General features: G+C 40.7%; 1 protein-coding gene across 2 annotated transcripts in view; it reads left to right on the top strand.

Annotated features, from left to right (window-relative positions):
• Positions 1–23,600, top strand: part of alg2 (ALG2 alpha-1,3/1,6-mannosyltransferase) — a 59,408-nt gene that overhangs the window by 15,745 nt on the left and 20,063 nt on the right. The window contains exon 1 of one of the 2 annotated variants that reach the window (XM_077598262.1): positions 16,346–16,360. The exons of the other annotated variant lie outside the window; for it this stretch is intronic. The gene's annotated coding sequence lies outside the window, so the exon portion shown is untranslated. Of the gene's footprint in view, positions 1–16,345; positions 16,361–23,600 lie in introns of those variants that run through there. 2 annotated transcript variants of the gene reach the window in all.

Here is a 23,600-nt window from a genome sequence, read left to right as displayed (position 1 = left end):
TGGGGTCAACCACTTGAGTTTTCGTCAGACTTTTAATCTAGGATCCCCAAGGCACAACCGAAACACTATTCACCAACATACTGCGTGATCACAAGGATTTGGAAGCTGTTAGTTTAGGAAGAAAAAAATGCAACTGTCTGCATGATAAGTCATTTTCTTTTTTGATCCTTTTACTTTTTGCATCTCTCTTCGTCTTCCTCCCCCAACACTGGAATGTAACTTCAGGTCGACCTTGTGAGTCATCTCTCCCACACTGACCACACCGCTGCTGCGCGGACTAACTCTCTCACGCGGAAGCAGCGGATACTTAAAATACAATAGACACGCACTGACCTAAACTGTTGCGTCACAGAATCTTTTTGGTAAGTACCAGACAGCTGTAAATTTCTGTAACTCGGTTGCATTGTGCTCGTCGATACCAGTTTATCAAACTTGCAGTATGTTTATAATATGAAACAGAAGATATACATTAATTTTAGGGATAATGAAGACACAGGTTGTGGAGGTCACAAATGGAATCTCATGATAATTTCATAAAGGGTTATCTTACTTAACCCACATTTTTAGGGCAGGTGATGTAAGAAGAGAAAGGGTCCATTTCATAAATGTTAGAAATATGGCAATGCTATGAATCTTGCTCTCATTTGTTCTCTAATTTTTGTAATGTCAACAGCTTCGTCTTGACATAAAAGCTATTAGATAGGTAACATATATGATTAATTCATTCATTTTCTAAACTGCCGAGCCTCACAAGGGTCACGGTAATGATGCAACCTATCCCAGCTAAATACGAGCAGCAGTCGGGGGACACCCTGAATCGGTGGCCAGCCAATCATAGGGCACAAGGAGACAGACAACCTTTCATGCTCACACTCATACCTATTAGAAATATAGATATTTCAACCAGCCTACCCTGCATGTTTTTGGGCTGTGGGAGGAAACCGGAGTACCCGGAGAAAAGCCACCCAAGCCTGGGGAGAACATGCAAACTCCACACAGTGAGGACCTAACTGGGATCAAATCCTTGACCCCAGGGTTGTGAGGCCGATGTGCTAACCACTCGCTATTAGGCCAATGTAACCAATATTAAGATGACCTCAATTTCCGGTGCGATTAGTATATCACTTAAATAAGCACATTAATTCAGAGTTGATTCAAATAATTTGAAAAAATATCACTTTCGACATGAACCAGTGGACAAGCAATCACCATATCTACCTTGCTTAAAGGTAGAGGACAGCTTGCACCACTTGATTAGTTGGTGTCTCTGTCAGTCCATGTCTCCAGGCATGCCATCAGGCATACCGCAACTTAAGACAAACATGTTAACAATCAAACTTCTATTGAACCATTCAGGGAATACATCAACACTACGATCACATAGAGACCGCGTGTTAGTGTTCCAAAGAGTTACAGTAGGTGCATTCACATCCGTTCCAGTCAGACTTCTTTTTATGGGAATTTTTTTAGATAACTATAAAACTTCAATAGTTTACTCAGTACATGATGGGGGCCAGACTCAATTATCAAAATTTAGGCAAACAATCTTTTATGGTATGGAATGAGCAACGAGAGACGAGACAGTGTTTGAATCCTGGAGGCATGTCTCTCCACATGAAGGTAAAACATGGCTAATTTTACAGTATTAATTCAGTTCTTCTATGATTATTATTAATAGCTTTATTATTATCCTTATTAAAAACATAGCAATACTGGACGGAGCATCCAGAAGAGATTCATGTCTGCCTCGACAAGATTCAAAGTCAAAGAAAACGTAAAGCACATTCAGCTTTTCTCAACTAGTAGAAACCCTAAATTGGTTGACGGACACATTATAGTGGCTTTATGCAAATCCAATTGTTATTGTTTAACGATGGTACAAAACCAAGACATTTGGACGTCACCAATACCGCATTATAAAATATTTAAAAATATGTTGAAGCATGGCTCAGTTTGACTTGGCTTCATTTAATTGTTTTACATTCACTTAATTACAAGCCATTTTTTATGATCGTGAAAAGGTAGGTGACTACCGTTTGAAACTTTCATTTGTTTTAGTTGAATGACACACCTGTAATGTGGACTGTGTCTCTTAGAAGGAAGGCAGCTATTTCAGCAAATGTGCTATGTTACGTACAGTATTATTGTACCCGGAATTCTATAGCAGATAGAAGTAGTGATCAGGAATCCTGTCTTGAAAGAAGTACCCTTGAATTTTAGGTCAGCTCCAAATATATGAAAATGGAATATACAAATGGTTTATCAGAAGACTGAGCCAATACTTCCCTCATCTCATTTCTGCTTCTACAAAGCTAGGTCATGACACTTCTACAGTGTTATAAGTACAATTGTCTCTTTTGTATTTTGACATGGTCAATTTAAATGTTTTTTAAAGACAGTTGTGCGTGTCTGTGTGTATCACCATTCATAGTTACCATGGTAAAGTCCTAAAAGTCACCATGACAACTCCATCCGCAGCCATGTTGTGTGCCAAAACACGCAACTGTCTCCTATGCATCACCACTGTTCACACAAGCGCTCATGGAGTCATTATCGCACACAACAAAGACACCCACGCACACGTCGACGTGTGTGACGCTTTTAAAATGGGTGTTAAAATAGCTGTCGATTTTTTTTAAATACCGTATTAAACAACGCTGTACTTTGCTGAACAGGATTGCCAAAATGAGTCAGTTTTAGCTCATCCTACTCCACAAAACTGTTTGGTTTGGATTCATAACATGTTTGTTTTTCTAGAAAAAAAGAAAAATCAAAGTGTTGTGTTGGAGCGAAAGACGCTGAAGGCATGTGCCCGAAGGCGATGCCACCCTCGGGGGCTCACCACTGGCCAATCCCACTGTCTCACCTCTACACACACTCACAGCTCGCCCTGAGCGTTTTACTTCTTCGCCCCATTCGTGATCTCTTCCTTTATCTGACCCATTTTCCAGTGTGCACTGTAACCACCCGCTCTGCCACACGCCCACCCCTGTGTGTTTCCACTGGGGTGGAAAACACTGGTAGAGTTGGAAAAATGAGGGGTAGTCTCTATGGGAGATGAGTTAGAGGGGGGAGGAAAGTATCAGGAGGAGTGAGTCCGTCCATTAACCCCCCCAAGGGTACACTTCAGGATTGGTTCTTGGACTATGTGCAAGGGAGTTAGTGGAAGGATGAAGGAAGCAACATTACCTTTCTAACCATTGCACTAAAAAGACCTTCCTCTCAAATCTGTCATTCCAAGAGAGAGAGAGCTTGTTTTTTGAATTAATTATTTTTTCAAACTGTTTTTCTACATTTATTTGAGCAGTTATTTCTTTCAACTCTCTCTTTTTCCAATTTATTTATTTTGAGGGTTGTTTTTTTGTTGAATTTTTTCTGAGTAATTTATTTTTAGGGTTAATTTGAATTTTTTTTTTTCCGTTGGTGGCCAGGGTCAAGAAAAAAAAACTAAATGAGGAAGAAAACCTTGTGAACCCTCCAAATAAATTAATCAAAAATACAAAATTTGAAAAAAAAAAAATCAAAAAAACACTAAAATAAATTATTTAGACAAACAGAATTTTAAAAAAATATTTCAAAAAACAATCCCGAAAATAAATTAATTTGAAATTTTTATATAATTCTTAAATTGAATGCAATACGCTTCCGTACAAGACGTCTAAAACACTTTTAGAATATTTTTATTCAAACGCAATCCAAGCCTTTAAATCACAAATTGAAAGGGGATTTTTGATTGTAAGGTTGGGATTTAACACCAGACGTCCCTTGTCGTCATGGTTACAATAATGACCATCTAGATGAGTAAAGAAGATACAAGTAGAGATTTCCTTTTCCCTGGGTGTCATTATATCCCCCTAGTATTTGAATATTAATTCAGTTTGCTGAAAGAAATGCAATGGTTTCGATATTTCTAGGCCACTCATGAAAATATATCAGGATCTACCTAATTTGCCTTGTTTTTTAATCTCTTCGTTGACTCTTACTATCAGGAAAGAGATTTGCTGATACTCCCCAAGAAAGGTTTTGGTTGATAAGGAAAGTTGTGCGCTATAGTCAATGGTTAGATTGAAACATGCCAACATGTTCATTTACCAATGTTGGGTGTTGAAGTGTTTGATTTGAAAATTCTGTCTTGTTGTATTTGACTCCCTCTTTCTTCTGTTAAAGGTAGAAACAGTCCAACATGTTAACACGGATTTGAGAGCTATATGTGAGAAAGAGAGGGAGGTCTTTTGCATGCATACTACAGGGAAAAGTTATTTGATCATGGAGTCCAGTTTATGAAAAATTGGAGGAATTACAAAAGAATTGTATTTGTTTTCAAAATGGCCCACAGGGAAAGCTTTTATTTATGTCACAGATCAGTCTACATCTCAGTTTGGAACTGGAAGAATCGTTTGGTTACAGTTGAAAAGAACTCCAGTGTGGTATGGTCAAGGTAGCGATAACGCCACCCACTCTCCTCTCACTTGGTACTTGCATCCTGTCGTCTCATGATGTAAATGGAAGTGAGAGAACACCCACTCCGTCCTCATTGCTATGACAATCATATGACACAAGTACTTCAATGACACAGTTTTATCGTCACCAGGTTGAGAGAACAACAAAAGTAAAAAATAGTTACTTGATGTGTGCCATGACAAACTTTAGTCTGACGATTCAAAAAAGGGGATTTTGTTACCTACACGTTTCGTCTTTGTCTAACAAGTTGAGCGTCTGTTTGGTTATTCAAATTATGTAGGCACCACTAATGGAAGACTGCGTGGGTGTCTGTGGCAAGGAAGTGTGCACTTTCACTGATTGTTCTCACATTTATGCGTGTGTATCTATGGTTTGCGTATGTGTTAATCCTGGAAAGAGAAGTGAGACGGACACTTCCGCTTTTACTAAAAATAGACCTTCCACTCCAGATTGCATCACTTCCTCTTTGACAAGCATGTTTATTGTACTGTATAACACAACGCTGCTTAACAATTTCCTTATCGGGATTTGCGTGGTTACTGTGTTGCATGTTTGTTTTATTGTGTCTGAGTGGAAAGCTGTCTTTATGTCACGGCATAGTCAGTGGGCTGGAAAACAGCTGGCAACTCCTGTTAGTTAGTACTTTGGTTGCACACCGTGGTGCTCTGTTACATTGCTGTTAGTATGTATGCACAGCTGTGATAGTAAACTCAAAATCATTGAAAATGTGACTTCTTGAGAAATGAAAAGGCGGAAAGCGGTGTCTCACCACGTGACGTCAATTTCTGGTGTTTTCCAAACCAATCTGGAAGCAACACAGATGAGGATGTGATGTCATCTCGGTCAAGTTCACTTTCTCACGTAAACCACTCCTCCCTCACCGATCCTAAAAAGATTTCTTTTAGGGTTAGTTCATGTTTCCATGTGTTTTTACGCCATCTTTTCTTTATCTCTCTCCCTTATGCTGGCCCATAAGGGAGTAGTCAGCCACTTCTTTTTTTTATTGAATGGGATGTGTTGTTTACTTACTGACAGAGCTATTTCTGTCAGTGTTGGATGATGAGCATACACTGTATGACCACACCAATTTCCTCTTTTATTACTTTAATTCAGATGATTGGTTCAGTTCCATTGCTTGATGTCACTGTTTGTGCGTAACTGAGATGATTGTAAACTCCTGAGTGCATATACTGTGTGTACATGTTGTTGAATGGTAAATGTTCTCAGTATGTCACCATATTCAAGCCTGACTCACAAATAAAAATATGTGATGGAGACATCCCTTATAATTCAACAATATTTAAGACGTAATGGGCTTGCGTAGTATTCGCTGCCGGCATTCTAGTCTTGGCAACATTGACGTAGACTTTCCCTACTGCAATGTTAGAAACATATAATATGCCTGGAGTCTTATTTGCGATCTCCAGAGACTTTTGACCTCCATTCTCCACAGTGGGAGGTTCCTTCACGGTGCATGCTTTGAGTGGAGCTCTGCATGTTTAATCAGTATGCCATGACAGATTTGTGGAAACCAGCCACATGCAGTACTTGAACCTATAACCTGCACCCGTTTCCTCACATGTATACCCAGAAAGAGGGGCAATATTTGCAACTGGTACGCTCAAATGCAGTACGTTTTTGAATCTTATTCAAGTGTAGTATATTTACTAAGCACCAGACACCAGGCAAATCATTACAACTAATTGATTCACATTTACCAATCATAGTGCCCCATTTATTGTGCAATTATTTTTATTCATCGCAAATTCACACTGTCTCTCCCCTGGATAGGTGTTTCTAGTTAGAATTAACAACATTATAATGACTACAAACTGTAAAATAGGTTCTTCAAATTAAAGCGGGTATAAATGTGTCAGGCGACATTTCTCATGGTACATAATTGACTAATTCCTTCTACCATAGGGCACATGCTCGTGTGCGCACATAAAGTCTGTCCAGACTTGGGATTTTTTTTTTTTCCTTGCACTGTTGGGAGTTCAGATCATTTGATGTTGTAAATGTTTGTCAACTGTGGGCCCATGAAGCCCTTTGAGACATTTGTCACTATATAAATAATTGTGACTTAACTTTGCTTTTATATATCTCTTGTCTGGGAATTCCCAAGGGTAAAAGTAAATAATGTATCACAATCATTTGGATCTCTTGACCCATATATACTAAATGTAAACTGAAATTGCAATTACAATTGCAAATATATATTACGATATAGATAACTTCTCACCCTATCTGAAAGTCAGAGCCTGCAGAGGACACTCATTTCAGCTGCTTGTATCTGGGATCTTGTTCTTTCGGTCTCGACCCGCAGCTAGCGACTATAGGAACGTAGATCGATTGATCGTAGATAGATATAGACTGTTAAGTGGAGAGATTTGCCTTTCGGCTCAGCTTCTTTACCAAAACAGGCTGAGTCTTTTTCCATTCTTCCCTCCCTTGTGGAAGGTCTTTAGGAGAAAGAAGAGGGCATTCCATCTTTGTCCACCATCTGTTTGAGGAACCTGGTCTTAGATTTGAAAGTACAGATTCTCATCCCAAACGCTTCCCACTCTGTTCCGAAACCACTCCAGTGAAAGCAATCTAATGCAATACTGAAGCCGACAAATAGGACCTCCTCAATGTTGTGGATGTGCCTAGATTTTCTGTCTATGAAAGTTAAGAGCAGAATCAAGAAGAAAATTCCCACAATACTTCTTCAATAAGGTTGACTGAGCACAATACATCAAATTGGACAGTGGCTAATGCTGAAGCCCTCAACAAAACCCAGACAAGAGAAGGGGAAGTTACATCCATCAAGCAAGAACCCCTTAGTAACAGCACCTTTGACACCAACATAAACTTGGGTGAGTCAACAGATGGTTTTGACTGTGGTCTTAGGTGGGCCTCTACTGTATCTCCTTTGTCTTTACCTCTTGTGAGGTCAGCACATTTGGAGAGTACTAGAATATTAGACCAATCCCATTGTCACGAGCACTGACTGGTAAACAACATGGTAATGTTACAGCAGAATGAAAGTTTAGCCATTTTTTGACATTTTATTTTATTTTTTATTTGTGCTTCGGTTCCCACCCGATGCACAGTTAAATCAGTTTTCTTGCCCAAATTCAGTATTGACATCTGTGCCTGCACACTGTAAGCGTGTGTGTATTTGTGCATTTGATATCCAGTTTGAGTGTTTCTCCTCTACTGCACTTTCCGGTTGAGGAACAGTAGTTTTCCTGTCGATGGGGGTTATGGATTAGCACATTCAACATCCCACCCCCCAGTCACACACCCACACTTGCAAACAGTAGACCGAACTAGATTCCAACTTTTGTTCTTGTCTGCTGAAAGGTAGTGAGAATTGAGCCCACGGCTCCCCACACCGAAGTCAGGCAAGTGAACCTGAACACCATCGTATACCTGTCAACTTAAACGTTTTTCCCTTATTTTTTTTATAATTTCATTTGTACGGGACTTTTTGAAGTACGTTTTTTGTAAAACTGATCTCATTTGACCCATTTCGGCTCTACTCCGGCCGAAAACGTCATCGCCGACTGCTAATAGTAATGTCCTGCTTTAAGCATGATATGCGCACCCGCGTTCCCCTTTCACCCGTCTGCCTTTTCACTATACTAATATAGCGCATCAGAAAGCCGTCCACCTTGGAGAAAATTTCAGACTCATACATGCGCCCTATGTGAGTAAACGTGCCACGTTGTATTTGTAAGTTTTTTTATCGCTTAATAAGGGGAATTGCAATCATTAATAAGGGGAGCAATTGGCCGAGGTTGACAGGTGGCTTTGATTAATTTTTTTGAAATAAAATCATCAATGGTCAAATATCTAGTTTCACTGACTTTCGTCTTGCCTTTCGTCTTCATTTTAAAAAACTGAGTTATGTAATCCTTGTTCCAGGCAGTTGTTTTTTAATCCTTTTCCCCTCTTTCTAGACTCATTACCCACTTTTCAGGTTAATGAAGAATTTCCACTGCGTGTCTCTCACATTTCTCCTTCAGCGACGTCACTCTCTTCTCGCTGACGGAATCTCCTCTCATCGGTTACAAAGGCCACCGGATATGTGTCTTAGCGAGTGACGTCGCACGCACGTCTTAATCCAGCAACCTTACTATACACACGGTAAACCAGGGAAACCCTCACACACACACACAGCCACAGCCACACTCACTAATCCAATTAGGACATTAGTTTGCGGCTTGGGCCTCAATGGACACATGCTGATCCAATTATTAGTGGATGGTTGGGCCAGGCAATCCCAGTGTTTCCCTTCCCTAATGTGCTTAAGTGGCACTGTGCCACCGCAACAGGAGGACACCTCATACGCACAAAGGATCTCCACCACCCCCCATCTTACGTATGTGAACAAAAACACCCTGCCTGCCCGGTGACTCAATTGAGGCGTGGAAGAAGCCAAAAATGACTTCCACTCAATCAGCAGATTTGCAGTGAGGGAAAACCGGAAACCTAGGGCTTAACTTTAGGGCTAAGAGACTTTCCCCTGCATGGATCTCATATAAAACTCACAACCTTGTGCCAGGAATAATTAGTCACACCGATATCAACAGTACTGCTAAACAATCGATGGAGGTAAAGGTCTTTGGGAAGCCACTGTCAACCACCAATTTCAGTCATTTTCCTTCCACGGACTAAACTTTGCCACCAATTCGGAGTGTGTAAGCGTGTGGATATATTCTGAGAGGCTCTACATTGCCTAAAGCACATCAAAGAGGTGCACTCCGAACAAGGACACAAGTCCATACAGGGCCTCTTATCCAATACTCACTTGTGCTGTGAGGCTCTGTAGAGTCTGTTCTAGTCTCTTTTATTCTCTCAACAAACACACATTCTATCAAGGGTCATCTCAGGCGGCATGATTGAGTGCCATGGCCTTTTAACTCTTCATGTGATCTGCTATGGTTGTTCTCACTCTCTCAAACGCACATTTAGAAAGATGCACAGCTACTGTTTACACACCGGCCACAGTAGTCAGAGCAATGATGTTTGAGGCATAACAGCATACCATGCCTAAACCAATGTGACTGTTGACATATGATGCTCCAGCCTCACTTGTTTAATCCATGTAGTCTTGACAATACACTGTAGTCACAGAAATGTACACTGAACCTATTGTGAAAATAGGAAGAACATTGGTAATGTTCTGCTTGAGCTTTGCTGTATCTGGAAAAGAATGCCTTGAGAGAGTACAAGAAATCTCAAGACCATCCAGATATTACAAAGAGGAATGTACTGTTCACTGCTAGTGGCAGTCACAGGCTGTAGCTCTTGCAACAGGATAATGAGCCATAACAGCTAAAAGAAACTAAGAAATGTTGAGGACAAAAATTTTACTCTTGTAAGCTCCAGCTAACCGCGATCCTAACAAGTATAAGCGCTGGTGAAGTTGAATAAATGTGCTCCTAACATTTAAGTTGAACTTATCGTGAAAATAACAGACATCACATTTTATCGAGTTTTTGCACCTTCGGCAGATGCCGAACACTTCCCACTATACTTTGCATGAACATTTTAGGTGTTCAAATATATATATATATATATATATATATATATATATATATATATATATATATATATATATATATATATATATATATATATATATATATATATATATATATATATATATATATATATATATATATATATATATATATATATATATATATATATGGGCAATATGTGCTGTTTCTTTTGTTTGAACCCTTGATGCAAGTCACTATTTTTGTCATTAAAAAACGCCACAACATAAACCTTAATGGATTTGCCCGTCACAAGGCGACATTGTTGGCCATGAAGTGTAGCAATCAGTGTTGCTGCAAGAGGCTCTTGAACAACCTAGAGGCACACAATCACATCTCTATTTCCAATGGGCCTTCTTTGATCGCCAACAGAGGAGAATTGGGATGAAATCATAAACAAATAACAGCGAGTGGATTATGCAGGTAGTGGTTTGTTTGTGATGAACATACTTTAGCTGTGAGAGTGAACAACATATGCTAGAAGTAGTACGGCGTGGATGACACTGAAAGCGAGGAGAAGTTGGAAAGGGATTCAGCTGGAGGGTACTGTGGGGGATAGCACATTGCCCTGGAGATGTCTTAGCATGTACAATGCAAGTGTGTTAGTGTGTGTGTGTGTGCTTGCGCATGCCCGGGGTAAAGCAGCGGATGTTGAAGCTGATTTGTTCTGATGGACTCAAACACAGACACAGACTCTGCCTGTGACTCACAGACGAGACGCAAGTATCCCTTAGAGGACCGCTCGCGGCCTGCGTACACACATATGCACACGCACACACATGCTTGCCAGGTTAGATATCGGCCTACTTGCAGATTTTGTTGTGGCAGTGATGTGAGAGCAGCGTCGTTGGGATGTTAGACTTCAGGTCTTTCGCGAACACAGTTCTTTTAAAACCGCTCATTGTGTCTTAAGTTCCCCACCCTTTGGTGAATTTCTCTGTGAAATTGGAATTTGGTTCAAACTGGGTTACTTTCTCACATTTTATTCCGTGAGACAGTGGCAAAAATGTATGAAAGCACAATGTCCGGTTGTGTTGTTGCCTATAGTTTGAGTCATGAATGGTGCTTATTGAGCGAGTTGGGTGCATGGATGGCCTCCTCTCAGGGTAACAGAGGTTTCGGGAAGCCACTTGAGGGTGTGCACACAATAAAGACAGATGATGAGGATGCCAAAGCCCTCCAGTTATTGCCCGAGTCCAATTCTTTGCCGCATTCCAGCCCTGACTAACTGCTTGTAATCGGACATTAACAACGCGATTGAAAAACTTGATTCGCCGTTTGTCGTGTTGCCGGAAACCCGCGCAAAGGCATTGGACGCACACACTCGCCTGCACGCTCACAGCAAGATGGAGACATGCAATTTTACACATTCACATGAAGGCGCACAAAGTGCCATTGGCTTAATATGAGCCACGTGTGACGTCAACCGTATGCTCGTTATAATAGAGCTGGAAGCATTGAAGTGACAGATATCACACACAGGCAAATACAATGAATTATCATTGAGTCATGTGAGATCAAGCCATTAAACACAATTGAATGCTCCTTTGGTAGGATGAGTGAGTTCCCATTTCTGCAGAATTGCAAACTACATAGATAACTCAATGATCGATAAACAATGTGGCATCCAAGGTCCACTAAAAGATTTAATGCCCTCGTCTGTGTAGGAGTCATTTTGTAGTCATGTGTTACTTTCATTTTCGATAATTTTGACTTGTTCAATACCTCTGCTAAAACATGTAGCTAATATCAGAGGTTACAGGATAGCAAATCCATATTTATTTGCATGGTTTTACTCTCCATTAATTTTCAAACCATTCTAAAAAAGTTAACACAGTCAGCTGCTATTTCAATCAAGTTATGAATGTGTATAATTCACTTATTAAATGCTGTCTATCTAAATCAGATTTTTTCGGAGGGTGGGGGCTTGAAAATTGGTTAATAGCTGGTGACGTGAGCATCTATGCGATATGCTTTCAGGCTTTCCAGAAGTCTGGGAAGTAGTTCAGCAAGTCATAAGTGAATGTGTCTATTGTCCCTTGAGGGTCACAGTAGGTGAGAAATGTGAACTGGTGACAGCAGGAGGATTCTTTCCATTGCTTTGTGGAAGTGGAACATTGATTTGACTGGTTCTTTCCCGGAGAGAACAAGAAATGTTTGGGATCAGGAGGAAATTGCATACAAAGCAACAAAGGCTTAAGAGATTGCCTGTCTTTCCACGAGAGGGAAAAACATGTGTTATTATTTTAAACAAACCATAAGGGGCCTAATGGAGTGCTTATTTGCTAACATACAGTGTAGACCTACTGTCAGCATTTGGTGGTCAAAGTGATGATGAAAATGCCACTAATCTTGCATATGTATTTGAGTTTGTAAATTACAATATTATGGCAAATGTTCACGTTATCTTAAAATCAAACCTGCTCCCTGATGAAAGTGACCATATGGGTGCAGGTTTTTTTTTCCCAACCGGTCCAGCACAAAGCGTTTAACCATTGTAGAATAGTAGTTTTGACACAACATTGTCTAGAAACTGGTTTAATGCTCCTGTATGCCTTATTATTTGTGGTTGCAGTTGCAATGTATCTGGGATGGTATTCAGTGGTGATCCAAATTTTGAATCACAGTAGTACAGTGGCTTGTGGTCACCTGCTCATAAAAAGTAGTTCCATAACACCACACAATGTGTGGCAGTTCAGTTGGGTTTGTTCTTGTCACTTGGTGTGTGACAGCCCTTTAGGCTTCTGTTGTATATAAATATACAGCCTACAGCAATCCTTCATGTGACATCAACATACAGAAGCCTTTAGAAAGGTTTTTGGAAATTTTGATGTACGTAGATTCAAGGAATCTGCAGTTCTGCCAGGAGTATGACAAAGTTACATTTTTGTAAGTTCTTTACATTTAGACTTTTGGAATTGACCCAGTTATCCAGAAAGAATGTTCGGAAGGAGTGATGTAAAAATGGCTTCTGTTAGAAAATGGGGATGTTTTAAACTGCTAATGTCTCTGGCCATTAAATGGGTTTTCAATGAAAAGCAGAGGTGTTTATCCTTGGTCTGAGCTATTGTGTCTGTGACACTCTTAGGTTTGACTTTACATTCCTTTCATCTCTTCGAATTTCTTATTTTGCTAGTATGACTTCATGAGAGTGAGGTCAAAGCCGTGATTTTGTTTTATTGCAGCCCACTCTGCTTTCAGGTAAATATTTGCAGCACGTGTCCAAAGCTGGAGCAAACTTGACCACTTAGTTATCCCAAGAATTCACTGCCTCATCACTTCTTGGCCCGATAACACTGGAAAAGCCTGATTCCTATCACCCGTTGTGGCGTAACCACCTCTGTTGATGTGTGTGCGTGAGGAGTGCAACATGTTGTGTCCTCATACCATAATAGGCTTCCCCGAATAACTGCCCCATAATTCTAAACCTGTGAGGAGATCCAGCTGGCTCTGGCCTCAAAAGGAAGAGAGCGCGGGGGAGAGAACTGCCACAACGTTCACTTTTCCCTCTCACGCCACTTCAAACACTCGCTTGGCTGGACTACACTTCACCCTCTGTGTCAGACTGAAAAATTTCCACCAGGAATTCCAAGTATCCTAGAAGATATCTTCCTGATTCCTGAGTGCTTTAGTAATATGCTCGTCCCGTCTGTCTGGATCTTCCGCCAAGTACCACATCGGCATTATTCTCAGAACCCAACAAGCCCAGGGAGCAAGACGCCTGGCCCTAGCTATTTTACATCATGACAATGTCACGGTGGGGGAATGCCGAATCACGAGTGATGCAGTCCAGCAGTGATGCTGACGAAGAACTTGAACTCTATAATACCACAGAGGCAATATACTAAGCACAATGTGGATCAAGTAGGGGTGGTGTGGGGGTTTGAATACACGAAAAACCGCTTAGATCGCTTATTCAAGAATGATACTTATGCAGCCCTTATACGTCTTGTTAAACTTGATTAATTATGAAAAAAACACAGATTCCCTTACTTGACCTCAAGCAGACTCACGCGCTTGCATCTTAAATCGATCGAGTGAGTGCAACAAAAAATGCATTTTTTTAAATATATTGACTAGAGCTAACCTAGTGAAGATAAAGCGGTTCAGAAAATAAGATGAGTTGAGATAATATATCTCTATGTCTATATGAAATAATATCTGGCTGGCCAATGATTATAAACTTAAATACATTCAAAAGTAGTTTATATATTGTAGTCATAGTCATACGCTTATCTGTCCTGTCCTTTTTTCTGTCCTACTGGTTATTAGGTCTATCTTCTGCCTACACACAAGACATTGTAGACCTAGGTAAAAAAAACTTGTCTTTGGTACACCACTCTAATGGACAGCACTCTGAACTGATGCTGGCTTGTGCTCTGTATTGAGGCATGTTGTTCTCAATTGAATCTGTTCTGAATACAGACTCAAATGAAGCATACATATGCTGAACATTTTTTGTAGGCTTCTAGAGTATGTTAATGTGTGATTAAAATAATTAACTGTGTTAATTAACTTGGGATTTGAACTGTGAAAAAAACAAACGCAAACAAAAATCCACCCCAAAATGAGCCAAACATAATATTGTCAGTTGTTTTTTATGCAATATTCAACAAAAATAGCTAGAAGATATACCTGTTGAGTCTCTTGAATTTTTGGCATATCTGAGAAGGGAGGAACTGAGGCGAGTTCCTTGTTCATTGTGATTGTGGTCAGGTCAGGTCAAATGTATTGATATAGGCCTTAATCCCCAAGGATCTCTTCTACCTTCTAGTGACAGTTGTTTTGGTTTTATTCCAAGCAGCTTTCTTTTCCACTTTTCATCAATAGGTATTGAAGTCAAAAAGACAGAACACAAACAGATTTTGAAAGGCATTTTTATTCAGTGTGCGATACTTTGCTTGTCGCTATTGTGGATTTGTAGGTGGATTTCTTGCTTGAGTTTTCATCAGGTGACATTGCTCAAGAGATACCACTCAATGAGCAACATAATCATTGATTCATTTGTCTTTGTGTGTTTGTGTGTTTGGTGATCCACTACTACAGAAGAGTGCCAGTAATGGTATGCAAGAGGAACTGTGATGATGACTTCAAAAAAGGAAATGGAACCTTTTGCGAGGTTTGAAAAATGGCACACATCTCTGTCCTAGCCACTCATGCATCAAATTAGATTAATAATAAAAGATGACAATTGGTCTTCATAGGGACCGACTCAGGCACCTTCACACATGCAGGTTATTTTTTTGTTATACATTTTTCCACGTGTTTGAACAATGGTAAAACATTACTTAAATTATTGCCTCTTAAGTTACTCAAGGTTTTGTACTTATCTGCGATACATCTCAAGTTCCAACAGTTTTGTTAGGGATCTTTGGTGCACAGCCAGTTTGAGATCCATCCAGATATGTTGAATCAGATTCAAGTCTGGGCTGTGGCTGGACCACATCATGTAGTTGTCTTGGATCCATTCTTTTGATATTTTGGATAAGTACTTAGGGTCAATCTGAAAGGGCATCCGCTACCTGTGTCTGAAGACATACTTGGCAAATGATTTGACTAATGAAACACTACCACGCTTATAGCGTAGTACATCTGTTACTGTACTTTTCTGTTAATGACATGGTGTTGTGATTTGTCGTTAATACACGGTTGTGTTCCATGAATTATTAGACATCACATTTTGCTGCTGAAGGTAGAAATTAACTTCTCACTACCAGTTTTGTTACGCTGGTCAGTATTTTTTTTAAGACTCCACAATTGAAATAGCCAAAGCTCGTGAGGCTAACTGCGATATTCAGATATTGAACTAATTTCTTTCCTGTGGGGCCTACGCAAGCATGATATTTGTCACCTTATTTGCTCAGAGTGTAATGGTCCAGCAATAGCCACAGTTGAAATTAGAGTTGACTTAAAAGACCTCTATCAGTTGGGCAATTAAAAGAAGGAATACCAAAACCATGCGATGAGTCACATTCAAGGTTTATTTGTGGATGTGGAGTAGTAAACAGCTCATTGATCAATTTGTTGAACCCTGAACATGTTTACACACATGATCAGTGATAACAGGGATCACCAGTCCTTGTTTTGGCAAAGACTGGTATAGTACCTACTTTATGTTCATGATTTTTAAAAAATCTTTTAATTTATATTGAATAAAAAATCTAAAACTAATTACATGTTTTTTGTCATTATTGATAGGTCTGAAAAACAACTTCAGGATGCAGGTTAAGAAAGAGTGGGACCAATTTAAAGGAAATAAGTTTATTACCAGACTGCAGGATGGGGAGAGAGCTCGAACAGCATGAACGCTCACAGTCTGTTGTCCTGCAACTCTCTCTGAATGACCAGTGAGTGAATCTTATACACAGGCAAAACTAACAGTTGTCGGCAGGACTTTGGACAGATACGTTTTAGTCATTTGCAGGGCAAAGATTGATTAATCAGTGTCAGACAGTTGAGTGTTTGTGCTAACATGTCAACCCAATCACAAGACTAAGATTGATTAATCAGTCAGACAGTTGAGTGTTTATGCTGACATGTCAGCCATTCACAGGGATGACTACGATGCTGTTATACTTACAAAAACTGATATAATATGAGCAAGCAATTGCATAGAGACTTTGTCTTATCTTACAATTATCACGTGAGTTAAAAATATATTGTATCCATTTTGGAATAGGAAAAATGAAGCATTATGAGCACTTTCTGTTGGCAAAATATGGTTTTAGTATAATTCTGTTATATTCCGAACACAATTTCGCATTTCCTTTTTCTCAACAACTTGCCATTGATCCGTGTTCATTTGTGGAACATATTCAACATGCTCATCACACCCCAGAACAGGCCACCTGAACATAATCAGAATTATTTCACACTCATCGCCATTTACCAATTGCTCATTCACTCCAATTAGAGCGCTCGCACTCCACGGAGGACGAGGGCTAAGCGAGTGCTTTGGAGTACCCTCGAGTATGCAGCCCCTGGAGTGGCCTGTCCATGAAAGACTCTTCTTTCTCCCCTTGGCGTGGAGTGAAGAGTGGTGCGAGCTGTGGAAGTGAGAACTCACATCCTCTTCACCATGGTGAGAGAGAACCACAGGGTCAATGTAAAGTGCTGCTGGGTGCTATTACTGTGAAAAGAACCCCTCTCGGGGGTGTCCTTTCAAGCATCTGATGAACAGGACACTACTGCCAGCCACGGCCAACTAGCAAGTACGTGTGACAGTGTACTCGCTTGTATAATATGTTGCCAGGGAGTTTTATGTGCTGCTGAAACCAGAGTCGATGCTTGTGACATCCACCTCGTGAGCGTGCATTTATAGAGAGATGCATGTGTGTGACGGAGTACAGTATTATTGGACAGCAGTGTGTTTGCACTGGACATAAATAGCAACAGGGCTGATATTAGTGGATCAGGTTCTATCACACACTATGCGGGGTATAAGCGCCTGATTCAGCAGGTGCCCCCAACCCGCTGCTGAAAGTTCTATGCTGTTCTGGCTCTGTCTAAGATTGACTTGTGGCACACTGACCTAACATTCGAATGCTGACGATGCATATTATTATGAATTGCTGTTGGATCTGGTTTGATTTGATGTTGATGGGTCTTTGGTATGCTAGCTTTGAGAGAGAAACTAACACATTCCGGATCTCCTAAGAAAAATACGCACACAATTTTTGACGTGCACACACATCTGACATGAAGCACACACACACATATGCACACAGACATTGTCAGATTTCTAAACACATCCTGGCATTTCAAAAATGTGCACTGAGTCAAAAGGATCTCCTCGCCAACTCTCATTTGCTTGTGTTATGGTAGCGCCAGTACAAAAGACACTCTCTATATCTGATATTTAAAATTATCCATTGCAATTCATCTTAGGTTTGCTGAATTACCTACACCGTGCCAAATTATTTAGCTGGCACATATTCCTTGATAAGGCGGCCCGGTGGAGCGAGTGGTTAACGCGTCGGCCTCACAGCTCTGGGGTCCTGGGTTCAAATCCAGGTCACGTCCATCTGTGTGGAGTTTGCATGTTCTCCCTGGTCCTGCGTGGGTTTCTCCGGTTTCCTCCCACATTCCAAAAACATGCATGGTAGGCTGATTGGACACTCTAAAATTGACCCTAGGTATGGGTGTGAGTGTGCATGGTTGTCCGTCTCCTCATGCCCTGCGATTGGCTGGCCACTGATTCAGGGCGTCCCCCGCCTCTGGCCTGGAGACCCTAATGAGGATAAAGTGGTTCAGAAGGAGAGATGTTCCTTGATAATAATGAATAATAATTATGATATTAATTGACTCGCTATTTTCTGCGTTTGACAGATGCAAGCAGTCCTGATGATAAGTTAACGTCAACATCTGTTTCATGTAACATCAGGTTTAACCTTAGTATCGAACTGTACTGTAGTTTACCCAGTTGTTTTCACATCTTCAATTGTATTCACGTTCCTGAGTTTGAAAGGTTGTTTCTCTATTTGTATCCTGTGACTGACAGATTGGGAGGTACCCAGCCTGCTCCCCATAAATAGCCAGAATAGGCTCCAGCATCCTTGTGGAGCAAATGAGGATCAGCGATGTAGAATAGGAATGATCCATTATCATCCAGCACTGCTGCCAACTTTGGCCAGGAAGTTTCACATATCAGGACTCCTCACTTTACAATTAGTTGAAGAGTTGAAGAGGTTTGCACATGTGTGCTGTAACCCTGCTCTGGTTTTATTTTTAAAGAGAGCTCAGACAAAGGCCTTCAGTCAAACTTCTCAGTAAACAGAACTTTAGGAACATAACCGGCAGCTATTGCGTCAAAGAGAGTGAGACAAACAGGCAGACATGATCCAACTTTTTCTATTGAGGGGAAAACTGTTTCAATCTTTCCAAGATTGACCACTCTCAAGGATTCTAATATGTATGTATGTATGAATGTATGAATATATGCACATATACAGTTGTGGTCAAATGTCATGGCTCTCTTGAGTTTCCAGTTATTTCTACAACTCTGATTTTTCTGTGATAGAGTGATTGGAACAGATACTTCTTTGTCACAAAAAACATTCATGAAGTTTGGTTCTTTTATGACTTTATTATGGGTTAACAGAAAAAGTGATCAAATCTGCTGGGTCAAAAATATACATACAACAACACGAATTAGCAATTTTGGTGACTTAGAAAGTTGTGTCAGTGAAATGAGCATGGCATGGCCTCTTAACTTCTTGTGAGTGATTATGAGTGACTACAAATGGTGACTTCTCTGAGGCCATTTAAATAGGGCTCATTGTATGCAAACGCCCACAAACGCTACAATGGGAAAGTCAAAGGAGCTCATCATGGATCTGAAAAAGCGAAACCTTGACTTGAACAAGTCAGGCAAGTCACTTGGAGCCATTTCAAAGCAGCTGCAGGTCCCAAGAGCAAAAGTGCAAACAATTGTTTGTAAGTATAAAGTGCATGGCACTGTTTTTTCACTGCCACGATCAGGAAGAAAACACAAGCTATCACCTGCTGCTGAGAGAAAATTGGAGAGGAGGGTGAAGCAGATCTGCCAAGAATTAGAAGCTGCTGGAACACAGGTGTCAGTGTCCACAGTCAAACGTGTTTTGCATCTCCATGGACTGAGAGGCTGCCCTGCAAGAAGGAAGCCCTTGCTCCAAAAGCGGCACCTTAAGGCTCGACTGAAGTTTGCTGCTGATCACATGGACAAAGATAAGACCTTATGGAGGAAAGTTCTGTGGTCAGACGAAACAAAAATTGAGCTGTTTGGCCACAATGCCTAGCAATATGTTTGGAGGAGAAAAGGTGAGGCCTTTAACACCAAGTACACCATGCCTACCGTCAAGCACGGTGGTGGTAGTATTATGCTGTGTGGCTGTTTGCTGCCAATGGAACTGGTGCTTTACAGAGAGTAAATGGGATAATGAAGAAGGAGGATTACCTTCAAATTCTTCAAGATAACCTAAAGTCATCAGCCCGAAGATTGGGTCTTGGGCGCAGTTGGGTGTTCCAACAGGACAATGACCCCAAACACACATCAAAAGTGGTAATGGAATGGCTAAATCAGGCTAGAATTAAGGTTTTCGAATGGCCTTCCCAAAGTCCTGACTTAAACCCCATTGAGAACTTGTGGACAATGCTGAAGAAACAAGTCCACGTCAGAAAGCCATCAAATTTAACTGAACTGCACCAATTCTGTCAAGAGGAGTGGTCAAAGATTCAACCAGAAGCTGGCCAGAAGCTTGTGGATGGCTCGCAAAAGCGCCTAATTGAAGTGAAAATGGCCAAGGGACATGTTACCAAATATATTAGCGCTGCTGTATGTATATTTTTGACCCAGCAGATTTGATCACTTTTTTCTGTTCACCCATAATAGTCATAAAAGAACCAAACTTCATGAATGTTTTTTGTGACAAAGAAGTATCTGTTCCAATCACTCTATCAGAGAAAAATCAGAGTTGTAGAAATAACTGGAAACTCAAGAGAGCCATGACATTATGTTCTTCACAAGTGTATGTAAACTTTTGACCACAACTATATATGTTTATATATATATGTTTATATATATATATATATATATATATATATATATATATATATATATATATATATATATATATATAAATATAATGTATAAAATACCAGAATAAATAGAACGATAAAGGACAAGAGTAAACTGCCTGTCAGTATTTGCTCTGTTATTGTTGTACTTTGTAGGATTCCTTACCCTGCCAAGTGAATGGGGGAAGCCTGGCCTATGTTACATCACACACACCCACAACCCGCATACCCACTACATGAGTGTAATCTGTCCCACATCTACGCTGCTGCCTGCCCCCGTGTTTCCTTCTTCTTTTCTCCCTGTGTTTTTCGAGTCTTTCTTTCCACTCATGACGCACATTGCTATAATGAAGTCGTTAAGTGGAGTCCGGTTAACTTTGGCTGCAGCCTTTGGGAGGGTGTGTGTGTTGCAAGATTGGTTAGTGATGTGGTATAATGTGACACCATGCAAAGTGGCTATATTTACAGTATGCCTCTTTAACACAGGGCCTATTTATAGGTGGTAGATCTTTTCTGATCATCTGCTACGCTTTGTTGCTCCGTCACAAACACGAGCATCCGATGACACTGGTGAATATAAACTGGCAGAATTCTCCCCTCCTCTGTGCTATGTGAATTTGAATTCTGTTTAACATTTGCTCTAGTGATCCTAAACAGGGAATCCTGAGCTCAAATACTTTCGTGTGTTGTTCTGAAATAGGTAGCGTCAAAAGCTGAATCTGAATTATTCACACTTGAATTTGAATTGCCAAACTTTGACAGTTGATTTCAAAACCTGAATTGAATTACAGAATAAAATAATATTAGGTTATTTTAATTAGAAAATGAAGAACTGAATTTCAAAACTATTTTTTTTAAGTTTTTAAATTTAAAATTACATTTATTATGTGAACCAAGGAAGATTGGCTCGGCCTTTGACTTATACTCGAGTGCGACTTATTTTTTATTTTTACCTTATTTTTTCCCTCTAACCACCAACAGCTTCTGATGTTGTTCTTTTTTTTGCTATAGTTAAAACAAATGTCAGCCATTTTTAATTTACGGTTTCTACTACGCTGTATGGGTTGCTAGCCTTTCAATTTATGGAATGCCCCAAAAGCAATAGGAATTGACGCGGAATCAACAGGATTTTTTTTAGGATTACCCCAAAATTAACAAGTAGTGTATGTGACACAAAATAAATGTTTGATTTCTCCAAAATTGGCATTTTCAAGATTGTTTTCGTTTATTTCAAGAGCCAAATCTCTTTCATTTAATATTTTTACAAAAAATAAACCACGAAAAATCATGGTCTAGCTACTAGACTCTAGTAACTAGACCATGATTTTATTTTTTAACTAGAATCGAGTTGCACTCTTACTTCACCTCATTTGGAACTTCTGAAAAATCAACAATGCAATAGTTTTCAAACAAAATTGTCCTAAAATCTTCCATAGGTAGATCGCCACTCCATAACATACTTTGAAATAAACATTTCATCCACAAGGAACATACTCCTATATAAATAGCTTATTCTAAATATAAATACAAAATAAGGAAAATATAAGCACAGAGAAGCTATGTGTGACCTACAGCTTCTCTCCTTGTGGGGCTTGACACTAAATAAAGACTTAATGACAATTGAAGACTACACACCACAATAGAGACGTGCTGTCAAAGGGTGGTGGCGATGTGGGAACGTCGGAACGAAACTGCTGTGAACCTTGAAGTGGCGCTGTTTGTTGGGCCTGAACGTTCTCGGCAGACGGCTGAAGACGTGGCTGACTGTGCAGGAGCGGCGTTGTGTCGCCTGTCGTAGTTCTGAGCAAAGTGTATGTTTACTCAACAGGAGTGTTAACGTCAGTCGAGGAAATCGATGTTTATCCTCGCATGTGTCGAGAGTGAAGCATGTTAGAGTGTGTATAACCCCCCCACCGGACCACCTTTGCTTTGCCAGCATCTCTCCGCTGTCCCCAAACACACACACTTACTTAACTTACCCAGACGCACACACACACAAAGTGGCGGCCTGACTCAGCTCAGGCTTCCCATTGTAATGTTGATGGTGGGCGGTGTGAGAGCGTCATGTAAGATGATTTTAGCAACTGGATATGACGATACTACGCAGAAAAAGAACATCATCACTTGGTGTTTTTAATTCTGCGCTCAGGGTGTCCCTTGTTCCATATTGTGGCCTCTTTCCCAGGACTCCTTTGGGAGTCTTTCCCAGCTGCAGCCATTCACCGCGCTCCCAGACCGCCGATGACCATCACGGCGATCCGCGTGCTGACATCAATGGCCGTGCCTCCACACGCAGTCGTGCGCAGCCCAGCTCAACTTTCCCCCTCTCGGGACACCGCAGCCTAAATGTGAGACACACTGATGTCTCACCGCCAAGTTGGAGTTCCCAGGGCCCAAGAGTCGTAGTTGTCGTCAGTGAGGCTTGTTTTTGAGTTGTTCTGAAAGCCTGATGTGGCTGAAAGTGACACACAGGAAGCGAGCGAGGACGTTGGAATTAATCATTTAGGGTGAAGCGTGCTCAATGTTAGCTTTCCTTTTTCATATCTGGTTGCATACTACATTGGTCTCTCGTAGAAATCTCTGCGATACTGTGGAAATTTGTGGCAGTGTTTTTTTTGTCTGATGTTTATGCTAGAATTTAAAATACATAATTGTTTGTAAAATTGAGGGTTCAATCCCCGTTGGTTTTCGACCAATTTTTTCATTCATTTTCTGAACCGCTTATCCTCCCAAGGGTCACGGGAGTGCTGGAGCCTATCCCAGCTGACTTAGGCCAGGAGGCGGGGGACACCCTGAATCGGTGGCCAGCCGATCGCAGGGCACAAGGAGACGGGAAACCATGCACACTCACTCCCATACCTAGGGGCAATTTAGAGTGTCCAATCAGCCTATCATCCATGTTTTTGGAATGTGGGAGGAAACCGGAGTACCCGGAGGAAACCCACGCAGGCTCGGGGAGAACATGCAAACCACACAGGTGGTCCTGACCTGGATTTGACCAGGACCCCAGAGCCGGTAGGCCGAAGCGCTAAC

The sequence above is a fragment of the Stigmatopora argus genome, chromosome 4, assembly GCF_051989625.1.
Source record: "Stigmatopora argus isolate UIUO_Sarg chromosome 4, RoL_Sarg_1.0, whole genome shotgun sequence".
NCBI lineage: Eukaryota > Metazoa > Chordata > Actinopteri > Syngnathiformes > Syngnathidae > Stigmatopora > Stigmatopora argus.
Note: the sequence above shows the minus strand (reverse complement) of the source record. Positions and strands in the feature narration are given on the sequence as shown.